The sequence below is a fragment of the Oryctolagus cuniculus genome, chromosome 4 (genome assembly GCF_964237555.1).
Source record: "Oryctolagus cuniculus chromosome 4, mOryCun1.1, whole genome shotgun sequence".
Classification (NCBI taxonomy): Eukaryota; Metazoa; Chordata; class Mammalia; order Lagomorpha; family Leporidae; genus Oryctolagus; species Oryctolagus cuniculus.
Window position 1 is genome coordinate 39,545,324 of NC_091435.1, and position 12,468 is coordinate 39,557,791.

Consider the following 12,468-nt stretch of genomic DNA (forward strand, 5'->3'; position numbering starts at 1 on the left):
GGAGCTATGTTTGCTACCTCCCAGGGTCTACATTTGCAATAAGGTGGAGTCAGGAGTGAGATCCAGGAATTGAATTGAAGTACTTCAGTGTGGAATGTGGAATCCTAGCCAGTGTCTTATTCACTAAGCCAAACACCCATCCCATGTTATCTTTTAATTCCATTTTCCATGAACTTTTTAGTGTCTCCCTTTATTCACTAGTTTCAGGGATTAGGACATGAGTGTCATTGGAAAAGTGTTATTTTGCTTATTTACACTAAAAACAAAATTATAAATTATTTTTAAAAAGTAATTTCGTATAATGATAGTATTTTCAACCTGCGAGAGCCAACTATTACTTGAATATCAAAATAAAAAAATATTAAGCAAATACAATGATTTGAATTGTGGGAACATTTTTTTTTAAGATTTTTATTTGTATATTTGACAGGTAGAGTTACAGACAGTGAGAGACAAAGGTCTTCCTTCTGTTAGTTCACTCTCCAGATGGCTGCAATGGCTGGAGCTGTGCTGATCTAAAGCCAAGAGCTACGTGCTTCTTCCTGGTCTCCAACGCGGATGCAGGCGCCCAAGCTCTTGGGCCATCCTCCAACTGCTATCCCAGGCCACAGCAGAGAGCAACCAGGACTAGAACCTGGCACCCATATGGGATGCCAGCGCCGTAGGCGGAGGATTAACCTGCTGCGCCATGGCGCCGGCCCCAAACATTGGGTTTTAACTTATCCTGGTTTTAATCAGGTCAGTGCTAAGTATTTATTGTGTAAGTTCTTTGATTTTCCATTTTGTTATCTAGATAATGAATGTATAAAATTCATAGGACTGTTCAAAAAAATCTTAGGTTCTTTTGTGTGTTTTTTTTTTTTTTAAGATTTTTATTTGTTTATTTGAAATGCAAAATGAGAGAGAGAGAGAGAGAGAAAGAGAAAGACATCTTCCATTTGCTGATTCACTCCCCAAATGGCTGAAATGGCCAGGGCTATGCCAGACCAAAGTCAGGCGCCAAGAGTTTCATCCAGGTCTCCCATGTGGGTGCAGGGGCCCAAGTGCTTGAGCCATCTTCTGTTGCTTTCCCAGGTGCATTAGCAGTGAGCTGGATCAGAAGCGGAGCTACCAGGCTTGAACTGATGACCATATGGCCTGCTGATGTTGCAGGTGGCCACAGTACTAGTCCCTATGTTGTTTTTTGTTTCAATATCTAGTCTGGTAATTTCTTGGCTTCCAGTTCATTGACCTTAAGAGAGAGCTTAAGCTTTAATCATTCATTCACAATCAATGCATTGTTTGATAAGTACTAGGATTGGTCATCAAATGAAACTCAAAATAGCATTTAGGCTGAACTATATAGGCCCAAGAAGAAGGAAACGTGAATATTGTATAACATGCAAACTCTTGTCTACCCTAGTATGACAGATGAGGAAAAAATAATATTCCATTTGTCTAACTCCACTACTTGCCCAAAATTTCTAGTTTCATAGAAATGAAAGAATGAAATGCAAAGTTGATTGTTTCATATCAGAGAGTATCACGTCTATGATCTCATGTGTTGGTGACTGGACATTAATCACATTAATGTCTTCAATTAAATAGATTCTGTTGAATAAAGTAGAAGAAATTAGAACCACTAAGGTGTTTTAGTAAGTTAATAAATAAACCGTTGCCAGTGCTAGAAGAAAATGGATGAAAATTGTATTCTACATGATAAAATATTATTGGCTTGAACTTTCAGACATATTGTCAAGTACTTGCTGCCAAAAATTCTTTTATTCCTAATTTTTCCCATCATGGTTTTGCCATGTGAATAAATGGATTGTACTTCCTCTGCATTCCAATGGAGTTTGTCTGATGTCTGAAGTTCTGAACTAATGCTATAATTTTGTTGTTTCATTTGGTGTCAAGAGTTATTAAAATTTAATTGTAAACATGCATGCTTTGTAAAGATTCCTGAAATATTCCTTTAATCTAAAAATTTATTTTTTAGTAATTTGGCTGTTGATGATTTGTCAAGCTAAAAATAGACTACAATTGAAGATCTGTTTATTACCATATTCCTAATATCGATAGCACATAAAATCTTTGTTTTAAAGATTTATTTATTTATTTCAAAGTCAGAGTTACACAGAGAGAGAGGTCTTCCATTTGCTGGTTCACTCCTAAATTAGCCGCAACACCAGAGCTCTGCTGATCCTAAGCCAGGAGCCTGGAACTTTCTCTGGGTCTTCCCATGTGGGTGCAGGGGCCCAAGGACTTGGGTCATCTTCTACTGCTTTCCCAGGCTACAGCAGAGAGCCGAATCAGAAGTGGAGCAGCTGGGTCCCAAACTGGCGCCTATATCGGATGCTGGCACTGCAGGCTGCAGCTTTTCCCGCTACACCACAGTGCTGGCCCCAAGAGATAAAATCTTATACTTTAAAGGATTGGATTTTGAACTCATACTATATTATGTATTTGATTTTGTTATTCTACTGGTTATATAAAATTATTAATTTTTAACATTGAATATATTTTTATGCTTGCTATCAAATAGCTAATAAGGGATTAAAATTATTAGTCTTCCTTTAGAAAGATAGCTAAGCTGTTGAACTATAAAACTCTGAGTTCTTCTAGGTGACACTTGGAGTTCTGGGAGATGTCTCTTTTGAATTCAGAAATCATAAATTGAATATCTTGATATACTTGAGTAAGCGGGAAATGAGCACTGCGTTTGCAATTGACTCATGGATGTGATCCTAAGCAGGAGGACAAGGATGAAGAAGGTGTGAATGAATAATAAATGTATTTGAAAAAGAGATATAACATGGAGAGAGTACAAAAAGTTTTCTAGTACTGTAAAGAATCAGTTTTTGCTGGCGCCGCGGCTCAGTAGGCTAATCCTCCGCCTGCGGTGCTGGTTCCCCGGGTTCTGGTCCTGGTCGTGGCGCCAGATTCTGTTGCGGTTGCTCCTCTTCCAGTCCAGCTCTCTGCTGTGGCCCAGGAGTGCAGTGGAGGATGGCCCAAGTGCTTGGGCCCTGTACACCATGGGAGACCAGGAGAAGCACCTGGCTCCTGGCTTCCGATCAGCGCGGTGTGCTGGCTGCAGTGTGCTGGCAGCAGCGGCCATTGGAGGGTGAACCAATGGCAAAGGAAGACCTTTCTCTCTGTCTCTTTCTCTCTCACTGTCCACTCTGCCTGTCCAAAAAAAAAAAAAAAAAAATCAGTTTCTTTTTCTTTTGTCATATTTCCTAAAGAACAGACTATGTGATGGTGAATTATTTCAACCTCATTAATTATTATTCTGTTGTAAAATAAGAACAAGGCCTTCAGAAATACATGTTTATATATTTGCTATACAAATACATCCAAATGGCTAAACACTCCATAGAGGAACACATTTTTATCTAAGACATTCTTTGAGTCGTATTTATAGACAAAATAGTTTTAAAAGAATTGGCAGGATTTTACATTCTTAACATCACATTGAGATTAGTGACTTCAATTGCAAACAAATGAAAATGGGGTTAGAAGTATATTTTATAGGGTGGAAAATTTCCTTACAACTTCAGCTTCTTTTTTGGCTTACATTTTCTTTCATTTTTTCCCCTTTAAGGATTCTGAAGAATTCCAGCCTCCCTACTGTTGTGTCTTACATAGATTCATGTTGAATATGTATTTCCCAGCATCTAGAGATGCTGATTCAGTGTAGTTGGTGACAGGTGTCTCAATGACAAAGGCAGGAGGCCTTTAAAATCTTCAGTTTGGGAGTGTCAGGATGGGTATGACACAGGCCCATGCTGACAATCTAAAATGAAGGCTCTTGGCATAATTGCTTTTCATTCAAAAGTTAAGAAATGCAGCTGCGTCCTCTTCACCTCCAATTCCTGCAGTCTCTATGCATGGAATGGAGAATTGCATCCGTCTTTTCGAAATTTCTGTTTGCTCTTCTTTTAAGTAGGTAAAGATCAATGAATTTAGTGCTATTCTCATTCTAACTAAATAATTCATTTAGCTGGGTAAAAAAGCTAATACAGAGAGAAAGACTTTGTGCTCTTATTTATAAAAGAACGAATAACTCTTTCCTTCCAGTGACAGGGGCTCAGAGGCACTGCCGCACAAGCTCAGGCCAAATAGAAGAGGAACGGAGAGAAGCTGCCTCGCTCCAGAAATGGCTTGCAATATTTATTCAGATGACAGGATGAATAAATTAGCTGATGATTTATAGGAGTCTATTAACTCTTGTGCATGAGTTGTAGGTTAATTGAACTCTATGAATATGTTCATCCATAAATTGCTCTTAGCTCTATGTAGCAAAAATGTGTGGACAAACACATAAATGTTAACCATTTTCTTAAAAAAATTAAAAAAACAATAACAACCTGTAATGTGTTCAAATCAAGGTATAATCAATATAATATTGTATTTCTTCACATGGATTAACTACTTACATGTTTTCTGCCCCAAATTAACTATACATGCATGCAACACTTCGTAATTAGGTAAGGAAGCTTTTGTCACAATGATTTCCTACACAGCACTTTGAATTCTTGAATAAAAGCATTCCATAAATGAGCAGCATTATAACCTTAGGGTTTCTGGATAACTTGAATGGGTTTTACAATCTGCGTTTGGGTAGCATAAAAGGAGCCTTTAATGGCTCTGGGAGCAACCTTGACAACTGTCAGCCTACTATACCTCCTGTGTAATATCTCTGATTTTTTTCACTGTAGAGAACAAATCATAGGTAAGTGGATACCAATTCTGTTAATGAAGTGGAATGAAATGGCCCAATAACTTACTAAATTTAAAGAAAGGCTACATCAGAAGCAAATAGCCATTGCTCAATCAACATTTTTCTTTTTGATTACATTGTGGTGAGGCAGAGACAGTTCAAGAATGGTAGTGGGCTTAACATGCGAATACAAAACAGAAAAAAATTTGTGAGGTTAGCGTTGAAGCACAGCAAGTTAAACCACGGATGCCAATGCTGGAGTCCCATGTCAGAGTGCTGGTTTGAGTCCCAGCTGCTCTACTTCTAATCTGGCTCCCTACTAATGCCCCTGGGAAAGCAGCAGAAGACGGCCCAAGTGTCTGCCACACACAAGAGACCTGAGCGGAGCTCTAGGCTCCTGGTTTCAGCCTGGCCTATCCCTGACCATATGGCAGCCATTTGGGGGAGTGAACCAGTGGATGAAAGATCTCTCTCTGTTTCTCCCTCTTTCTGTATCATTCTTCTTTTTAAATGAATGAATGAATGAATAAATAAATATCCCTTTATGTGGGCATTTAAAGGGAAAATGGGTAATTAGAAGCATATAATTATTTAATTTTCCATTTTTCATCAACTGTGGGTGGGTTCAAATCAACAGTTTCTTCTGAAATAAAAGCTCTAATATTTTGAGCATCACATTGTGTTTCATGATATATAAGCCAAAACCTCAAATGTAATCCTTGAATGCTATTTTCAGTGTTTTCTTTTTCTTTCCCGTCTTTCTGCCCTTCCTCCCTTCCATCCTTCCTTCCCGTCTTGATTTCTTTTTTTTTTTAATTTGGGATGGTAGATATGATACTGCAAGTATTAAGACTTGTAATTATGAAAAATCTGCAGGTGTAATTGTCTATTGAAGTAGAATCTGCAGATTTTGATTTAGTAGATCCAGAGAAATAACATTGCCCTGACCTATATGGTTGTGACTCAAAGAAGCCCTGGTAAAAAAAATCCTTGAAGATTTGGTATAAACTTTATTCTTGGCAAATGTGCTGTCCTACTGAAAGATGGTGAAACTTTAAGTAGCTTTCACTAACATGTCATATATAATTAAAAATGACTAAACTATAGGTCACATGTGTTTATCAGAGATTTTGTCATATAATTTCAGAGGGCAAACTACAGCTTTACATTCTTTTCAAAGTGTGAATTCCCAAGGACTATGACATTTGAGGAATGCTTTTGTACCCTGTGTTTTTTCAGTATACCAGCTGCAGAGTGATTAGTGAATCATTTTAGGACATTACATACTAATTGCCAAAATGATTAAGGCTCTTTCCTCTCCTACACTCAATCCCTTAACCCATCATTTTCCACTTTCACAATTTAAACACAGATTATCCAAATTTTGATTCACTAACATGCTCATTTAGCTGAAGATCAATTTTTGTTCTGAGAGATTTGCATGAGTGTTCCCTGATCACTTGCAGCTAGGATGGTAAATCACCATAGGTACCTGACAAATGGATGGAGGGAGAGAAAGGAAGGGGGTGGGTGAGCCATGGGGAGAGTAGTGGGGTGAAGGAAAGGGAAGGAGGGAGTGCAAAAGATAGAGAGAGACACAGAGAGAGATGCTTACCCTGGGACTCTGACTTGGATTTGGAGCTAAAAATCTCACCAAGAATTGAAATGAAGTGTAAATACCTAAAGGTACTGCCGGCTGTCTCCTCGACCAAGAATAAACTTCATACCATCTTTACACTAAGGAACATTCCAGACAACTGGAAATAAAATGATTATGTGTTTTTGCAAAACTATTTGAGAATATAATTTTATTACAAATAGTGGTTTTACCCAAACAGTCTCAGAATCGGAATATGAACGTATATGTACAACCCTGATAATACCATATTCATCTCCAGAGATAAGAAAATGCTACTGCATTCTTGAGAGCAAAGAGAAAATTCTGACTGATAAAATGGTCAAACAGGGCTTGATAACAATTTATTTCTGACCTTTTAATGCCTCTGTTCTTAATGATTTTCTGTCATTTCTGTCTAGTCCAGACTTGAAACTCAAGTCTCAGAGGTGCTTAGCTTTATGTTGCCACTTAACTTTCAACTTTCATTTTCAGCACAGAAAGGTAAATCGGCAATCGTCACTCTGGCTTCTCAAGGTTTGCCAGGTACCGGGGTGGGATTAGGACATAGATCTGAAGGGTGTTTCATGTGACTTTTACTTTAATTTTGACATAATCATGGAAAAGCCTTAGCATTTCAGGAACTTAATTATCCCAATACCCTCACATCTTCCTTTGCTTGAGTTTTTGGTTCACTAGTTTGATCCTTTCTGTCCCTTGGTCTGTCAAGAGGTGATTTAAAAAAAGCAAGAAGAAATTAAGGGGGATTTTCAGCAAGACATCCCTGTGACTGACAATTGTCTTTTTCTTAATGCCCTTCTTTTCTTTTTCATTATATTTTACTCCTAAGGGAATGATATGTGTATTTTTCTACTCTGGACATTGTGGCAAGGCCATGGAACTGTGGGAATAGCCTTCTGTGAAGTTAATGCATTGTCGTTTATTTCAAAAATATTATTGAGTCTCATTTTTATTTTATCAAATGTAGCTCAGTGAGCCATGAACCCACCTAAGGATTTTTGAAAGAAGGGAGCAATGGGAAAAGTGAGTTGGAAAGAAATAACCCATGGAGTATTTTTGTTTTGAAAAGATAAAAACAATTATGCATTCTACTAAATTTATTCAGATAGATTTTTCTTCAGATCTGCTGATATATGTTTTTGTGTTAGTATTAGCCACAACTTCGTCTGTTATACGTAAAAGGAGTTGAACTCAAACTGACGTAATCCAGGACACCTCTGGGCGTGGCTGAATTTAAGATGTCAGGCAGTTGGTCAGGTCTCACTTGTTGTCTCTCATTTATTCCTCTCTTTCATTCTCTTCTTACTTATCTCTGCAGCTTTCTCAGTGTTGCCTTTCTTCTGTTTTACCAAAGGTTGGCTCTCTTCATATGGTGGGAAAGATGGATGTTAATAACTATATAGTCTCAAGAGAAAAGAGACCCTTTCCTCTGTATTCATGTAGCAAATTCTGGAGAAGTTGGCTCTGAATGCATTCCCAAGTTACCCTTGGATATAGTCACTGTGGATCAGGTTGCAGAGCCTGGATTAAGCGCTCATTTCCACCCAAACCTGAGACTGATTGTCAGGCACTATTATTTATTTTTAATTACAATAAGTTATAAGAAAACTTGTCATTCTGTATTGGATAAGGAGGGGCAAATCAGAAAGGAAGATTGATAATGCTGCTTTCACAATTAGAAGAAAAAGGAAATATTATTTGGAACGGAGTATTTACTGAAATTGTGATCTCTGTATATTGCCATAAAAAGAGAAACCCAAATAATCATCATACATAGAGGAATATTTGATTTTTTAAAAATCTTTCCATAAGGTGTGTAAATTATCTTATCTGGTTTTCTGCCTGTGCATCTTTGGTGGCTCTATTCTGTGGCACAGATATGGGAAAATTGAACCTCTTTTTTCTCATCTTTATTCAAATACAGAAAACATTTACTGAATACCTTGAATAGATAGAAAATGTTTGCTGCTTTACTATTTCTGCTTTTTATCATGACAAAGCAATAAGAATACTTTACATCTTCATTGTGGTTTCATGTTTGTTGTCTTAAGAATTCTCTAGCACATACATTTATTATATTAATAAAAAGGCATAAAAGTGTTAGGCGTCTTGGAAATCAAACATGCTAAGTTCTTCCAAACTTTTGAGTAGCTGTTTATAACAAAAATCATATGAGATTTTGAAAGCATACAAACATGCATGTATATATATTGATATTATAGATAATAGAAAAGTGCATTAAAAGCCCTTGAGTCTTATTTCTAGACTTCATTGATACATTGTTAACACTTGGATCAATAAACAATTATTGTTCTTTGTGAAATGCTTAGAGTAGCTTTAAAGAGTTTGCAGATAATAGGCATAGTTTACCAGGCTGTCACCTCAAAATAATAACTAAAATATATCATATAATATCATATACCATATCAGTGCAGTGGAGGATGGCCCAAGTGTTTGGACCCTGCACCTCACGGGAGACCAGGATAAGCACCTGGCTCCTGCCTTCAGATAGGCGCGGTGCACCGGCCGCAGAGTGCCAGCCGCGGCGGCCATTGGAGGGTGAACCAACGGCAAAGGAAGGCCTTTCTCTCTCTCTCTCTCACTGTCCACTCTGCCTGTCAAAAAAAAAATATATGCCATATCTATATATATCTACCTACCTATATCTATCTATGTATCTATTTATCTATCTATATATCATATCTATCATCATCATCATCCTCTATCCATCCATCTAATCTGTTTTTTTGAGTCATGAACTATCTCCATAGATCTACCAGCTGAAGTTATATAAGAGATATTTGAATTTTTTCCATCCTGCGTATTTCCACAGGGAGTAGTGCTGATATTACTAACTCTGTTGCCTCATGGTGAGTTACAGTTATAATGGGGACAGCAGGCTTCTATACCTCTGTTTAATAGAAAGCACAGTACCAGCAGAGATTTTCTAAGTCTGCATTTAAAATCCCCCCCAATAGCTATTATTACTTCTTAAAACCATTTGAGCATTAGTGCCAAATCAAGTGGAATAGTTTCATTTAAATAATTTAAGAGACTGACTGACGATTTCACATTGGTCATAATAAATAATATGATTAATTTCAAAAGAGAGGAGGAGGATCAGAATATTGTGACTTTGGTCTTCTTTCAACTGAAAAGTATTTTGAAAAGGATTAAAGGCACAGATTTTCCTCCTGTGGGTCTGACTCCCCATGCATCCCACCTCTAGTCTTTTCATAGAAACCCCACCCTTTGTGTATAGCCCAGTGTTCTTCCCCTGCAGTGCAGCATCCTGTGGTGGGAAGGTTTAGTGTTCAGTGGAACAAGCTTATTGATCAGCAGGGTTTGCTCACTCAAGTGCAAGGATGTTCTGATTCTTTCCCTTGGGTTTTCTTTTCCTTCCTGAGAAAACTCTTATGAAGAATTCTTTAACCCTCTTATTGTGCTTCCAATCAATCTTTCATTTGATATGATATGAAAAAAAAAAAAAGCAGGCACAAAAAGACATCTTAAGACTTATCACCAAGGGAAGAACTCTCTGCCTACAGGAACTACTCTTCATTGTTTACATTATCTGTATTTTATCTGTGCACCATGGGGAAGTCATCTTAACTCTATTTTAAGAGTACAAACTTAAAGTTTGTACTCTCTTCTGTGCTACAAGTGAATACCACTATATTTCTCAAAATTCTGATCACAAAAATTACTTGAAACTATACATTTCCACAGTTCTCCCTGATATTTGGAATCAGTAAGTCTGGGATGGGATTAGAATTGGAATTTATTAATTACCCCAGGTAATTCTTAGTATTTTAATTTTCATGTAAGCTTGAAAACTAGTACATTATCATCAATAATTTGACAGTTACTCTACTTGGTATTCTGAAATGAATATCTACACTTGTTGTTTTATATTCCCTTTTTGCAACATGTGGAGCTAATCTCTATTAGATCCTTTCATTACAAAGCTCAAGTTATCTATACTGAACTATAATCTTCTATAAGGTAAAGTTTGCTCATGAGGACCTACAAGAGATGAGAGGGAAAGCATAACGAAAAAGGCTACTACTTTGGGGCTAGCATTGTGGCATGGGTCAGGATGTCACTTGCAACACCAGCATCCTAAATGGGTGCTGGTGCCAGTCCTGGCTGCTCCACTTCCAAAAAGTTCTTGGACCCCTGCATCCATGGGGAAGATTCAGATGTACCTTAAGGCTCCTGTCTGATCTGGCTCAGCTCCAGATGTTGAGGCCATTTGGGAGAGTTAACTAGCGGATTGAGTATCTCTTCCTGTCTCTCCCTCTCTCTATAACTATGCCTTTCAAATAAATAAATAATGTTTTAAAGGCTATTACTACAATATGGCAGACCTGGCATGAAGGACCAACAGGAAGTAACATGCTTTGATAAATTTGTAATGAAAAATTTACTTGCAGAGGAAACAATGCTGGAAATGGCTAGGAGCCAAGAACATCTGTGTTCCTGGTATCCCAAATGTGTGGAAGGAGCAGATGTAACTGAATACATAACAGAAGACCTGGCACAGTTCCTAACAATGTGGAGGAGGGCTTTGGATATGCACAGAAGGCCTTCTGAAACTCAGGAAAAATGCTAGAGATCTCCTAAATAATGTTATTAGCTGTGTTGACAGGAGATATTATTAAAGTGATCCAATAGAATGAAGGCTGCATACTCAAATAAATGAAAGGGCAGTGATCCATTACACACAGCTGAGAATGTGACCAGAAAAAATATGTGTATATATAACAATAAAATTATATCTAAGCAAAAGTATAACATGTAAAGTAAATGTTTTTTCTTAATATTTGTTTTTTTTATTATCTATAGAATTCTGAACTCTTTCATGTCCAGCACATAATCTTAGTTTTACTAAGTAGTCATTTATACTTTCACAGGCTCAGCCAAATGCCTGTACAGGTATACCTAAAAATAGAATAAAATATATGAAATACAAAAATACAGTGATCCAGGGTATTAGGAGCTATTGAGTTTCTTATTCTATTTTACCTAGAAAATTTATTTTAAAACTTTTTAAATAATGAATGCGTAGGTGGACCACTGTAGTTGGCGTAATTTTATTATTGTATGTGTGGTTAGAGTGTCTGCATATATATATATATATATATATACATAATCAATTCTTCCCTTTGCTACCTTCTAGCTAGTATTGACTATGTGATGCATTTCTGATCAATGAGATGTAAGTAGAAGTCTGTTGGGTTAGATTTTGTTTTCCTGACAAAAATAATGGGTAGACTAAGTTAGCCAGTTCCTCAGGTCTTTTCCTGTGTGCGATGAGGATGTCATCCAGAGTGTGTAGCCCTCACACTGTGATCAGGAGGTGACAGCCATGGGGATGAAACCAGGCAATATAACACAACAGAGCAGAAGTACTGTTGACTCCCTGAAGGTCAGTGGGCTAATATCTTAGAGTTTGATTGTTTGAGAAAAATTTAAAAGCATTAATTCATTTGACCTATTCTTGTTCCTTATTTGATAACTACTTGGGGCAAGGCAATATTCAGTATGGAAGGTACAGTCATGGTCTTGTTTTCAAGAATTTTCATTACTCAAAGACACAATGGGAGTCCAAGTTTTACAAAATTACTCAACAGCTAATGATCCATTAGATTTCATTAAGAGAAATGTAATCGTGGGTACCAAATTCAAATAATGGATCTACTATTGGGCTAGAATATTCTTGGAAAATTGCTTTCATTTTTGCATAACCCCAAGGAAAGATACTGAAAATGAGAAAGAATATAGAGATATAATCAGGAAAATCATCTCAAAATGGAAATAACTATAAATTGGGAAAATTCAGCATAAAAAGGACAAAAATAAAGAAGCAAAATGTAAAAATAGTGATAAGCTAATTGACTGTAAATATATGAGAGCAGTTTCAAAGAGAGGAAACAAATTTACTATCTTCTCCAAATGGTATTTTTTTTAAAAGATTTAATTGTTTATTTGAAAGTCAGAGTTACAGAGAGGAGAGGGAGAGAGAGAGAGAGAGGGAGAGAGAGAGAGGTCTTCCATCCAATAGTTCACTCCCTTATTGGCCACAACGGCTGGAGCTGTGCCAATCCGAAGCCAGGAGTCAGGAGCT

General features: G+C 37.1%; 1 long non-coding RNA gene across 1 annotated transcript in view; it reads left to right on the forward strand.

Moving 5' to 3' along the window:
- Positions 1-441: 441 nt before the first annotated feature.
- Positions 442-12,468, forward strand: part of LOC127482968 (uncharacterized) — a 36,582-nt gene continuing 24,555 nt past the window's right edge. The window contains exon 1 of the long non-coding RNA XR_007908960.2: positions 442-738. This is a non-coding gene — a long non-coding RNA (uncharacterized lncRNA). The remainder of the gene's footprint in view (positions 739-12,468) is intronic.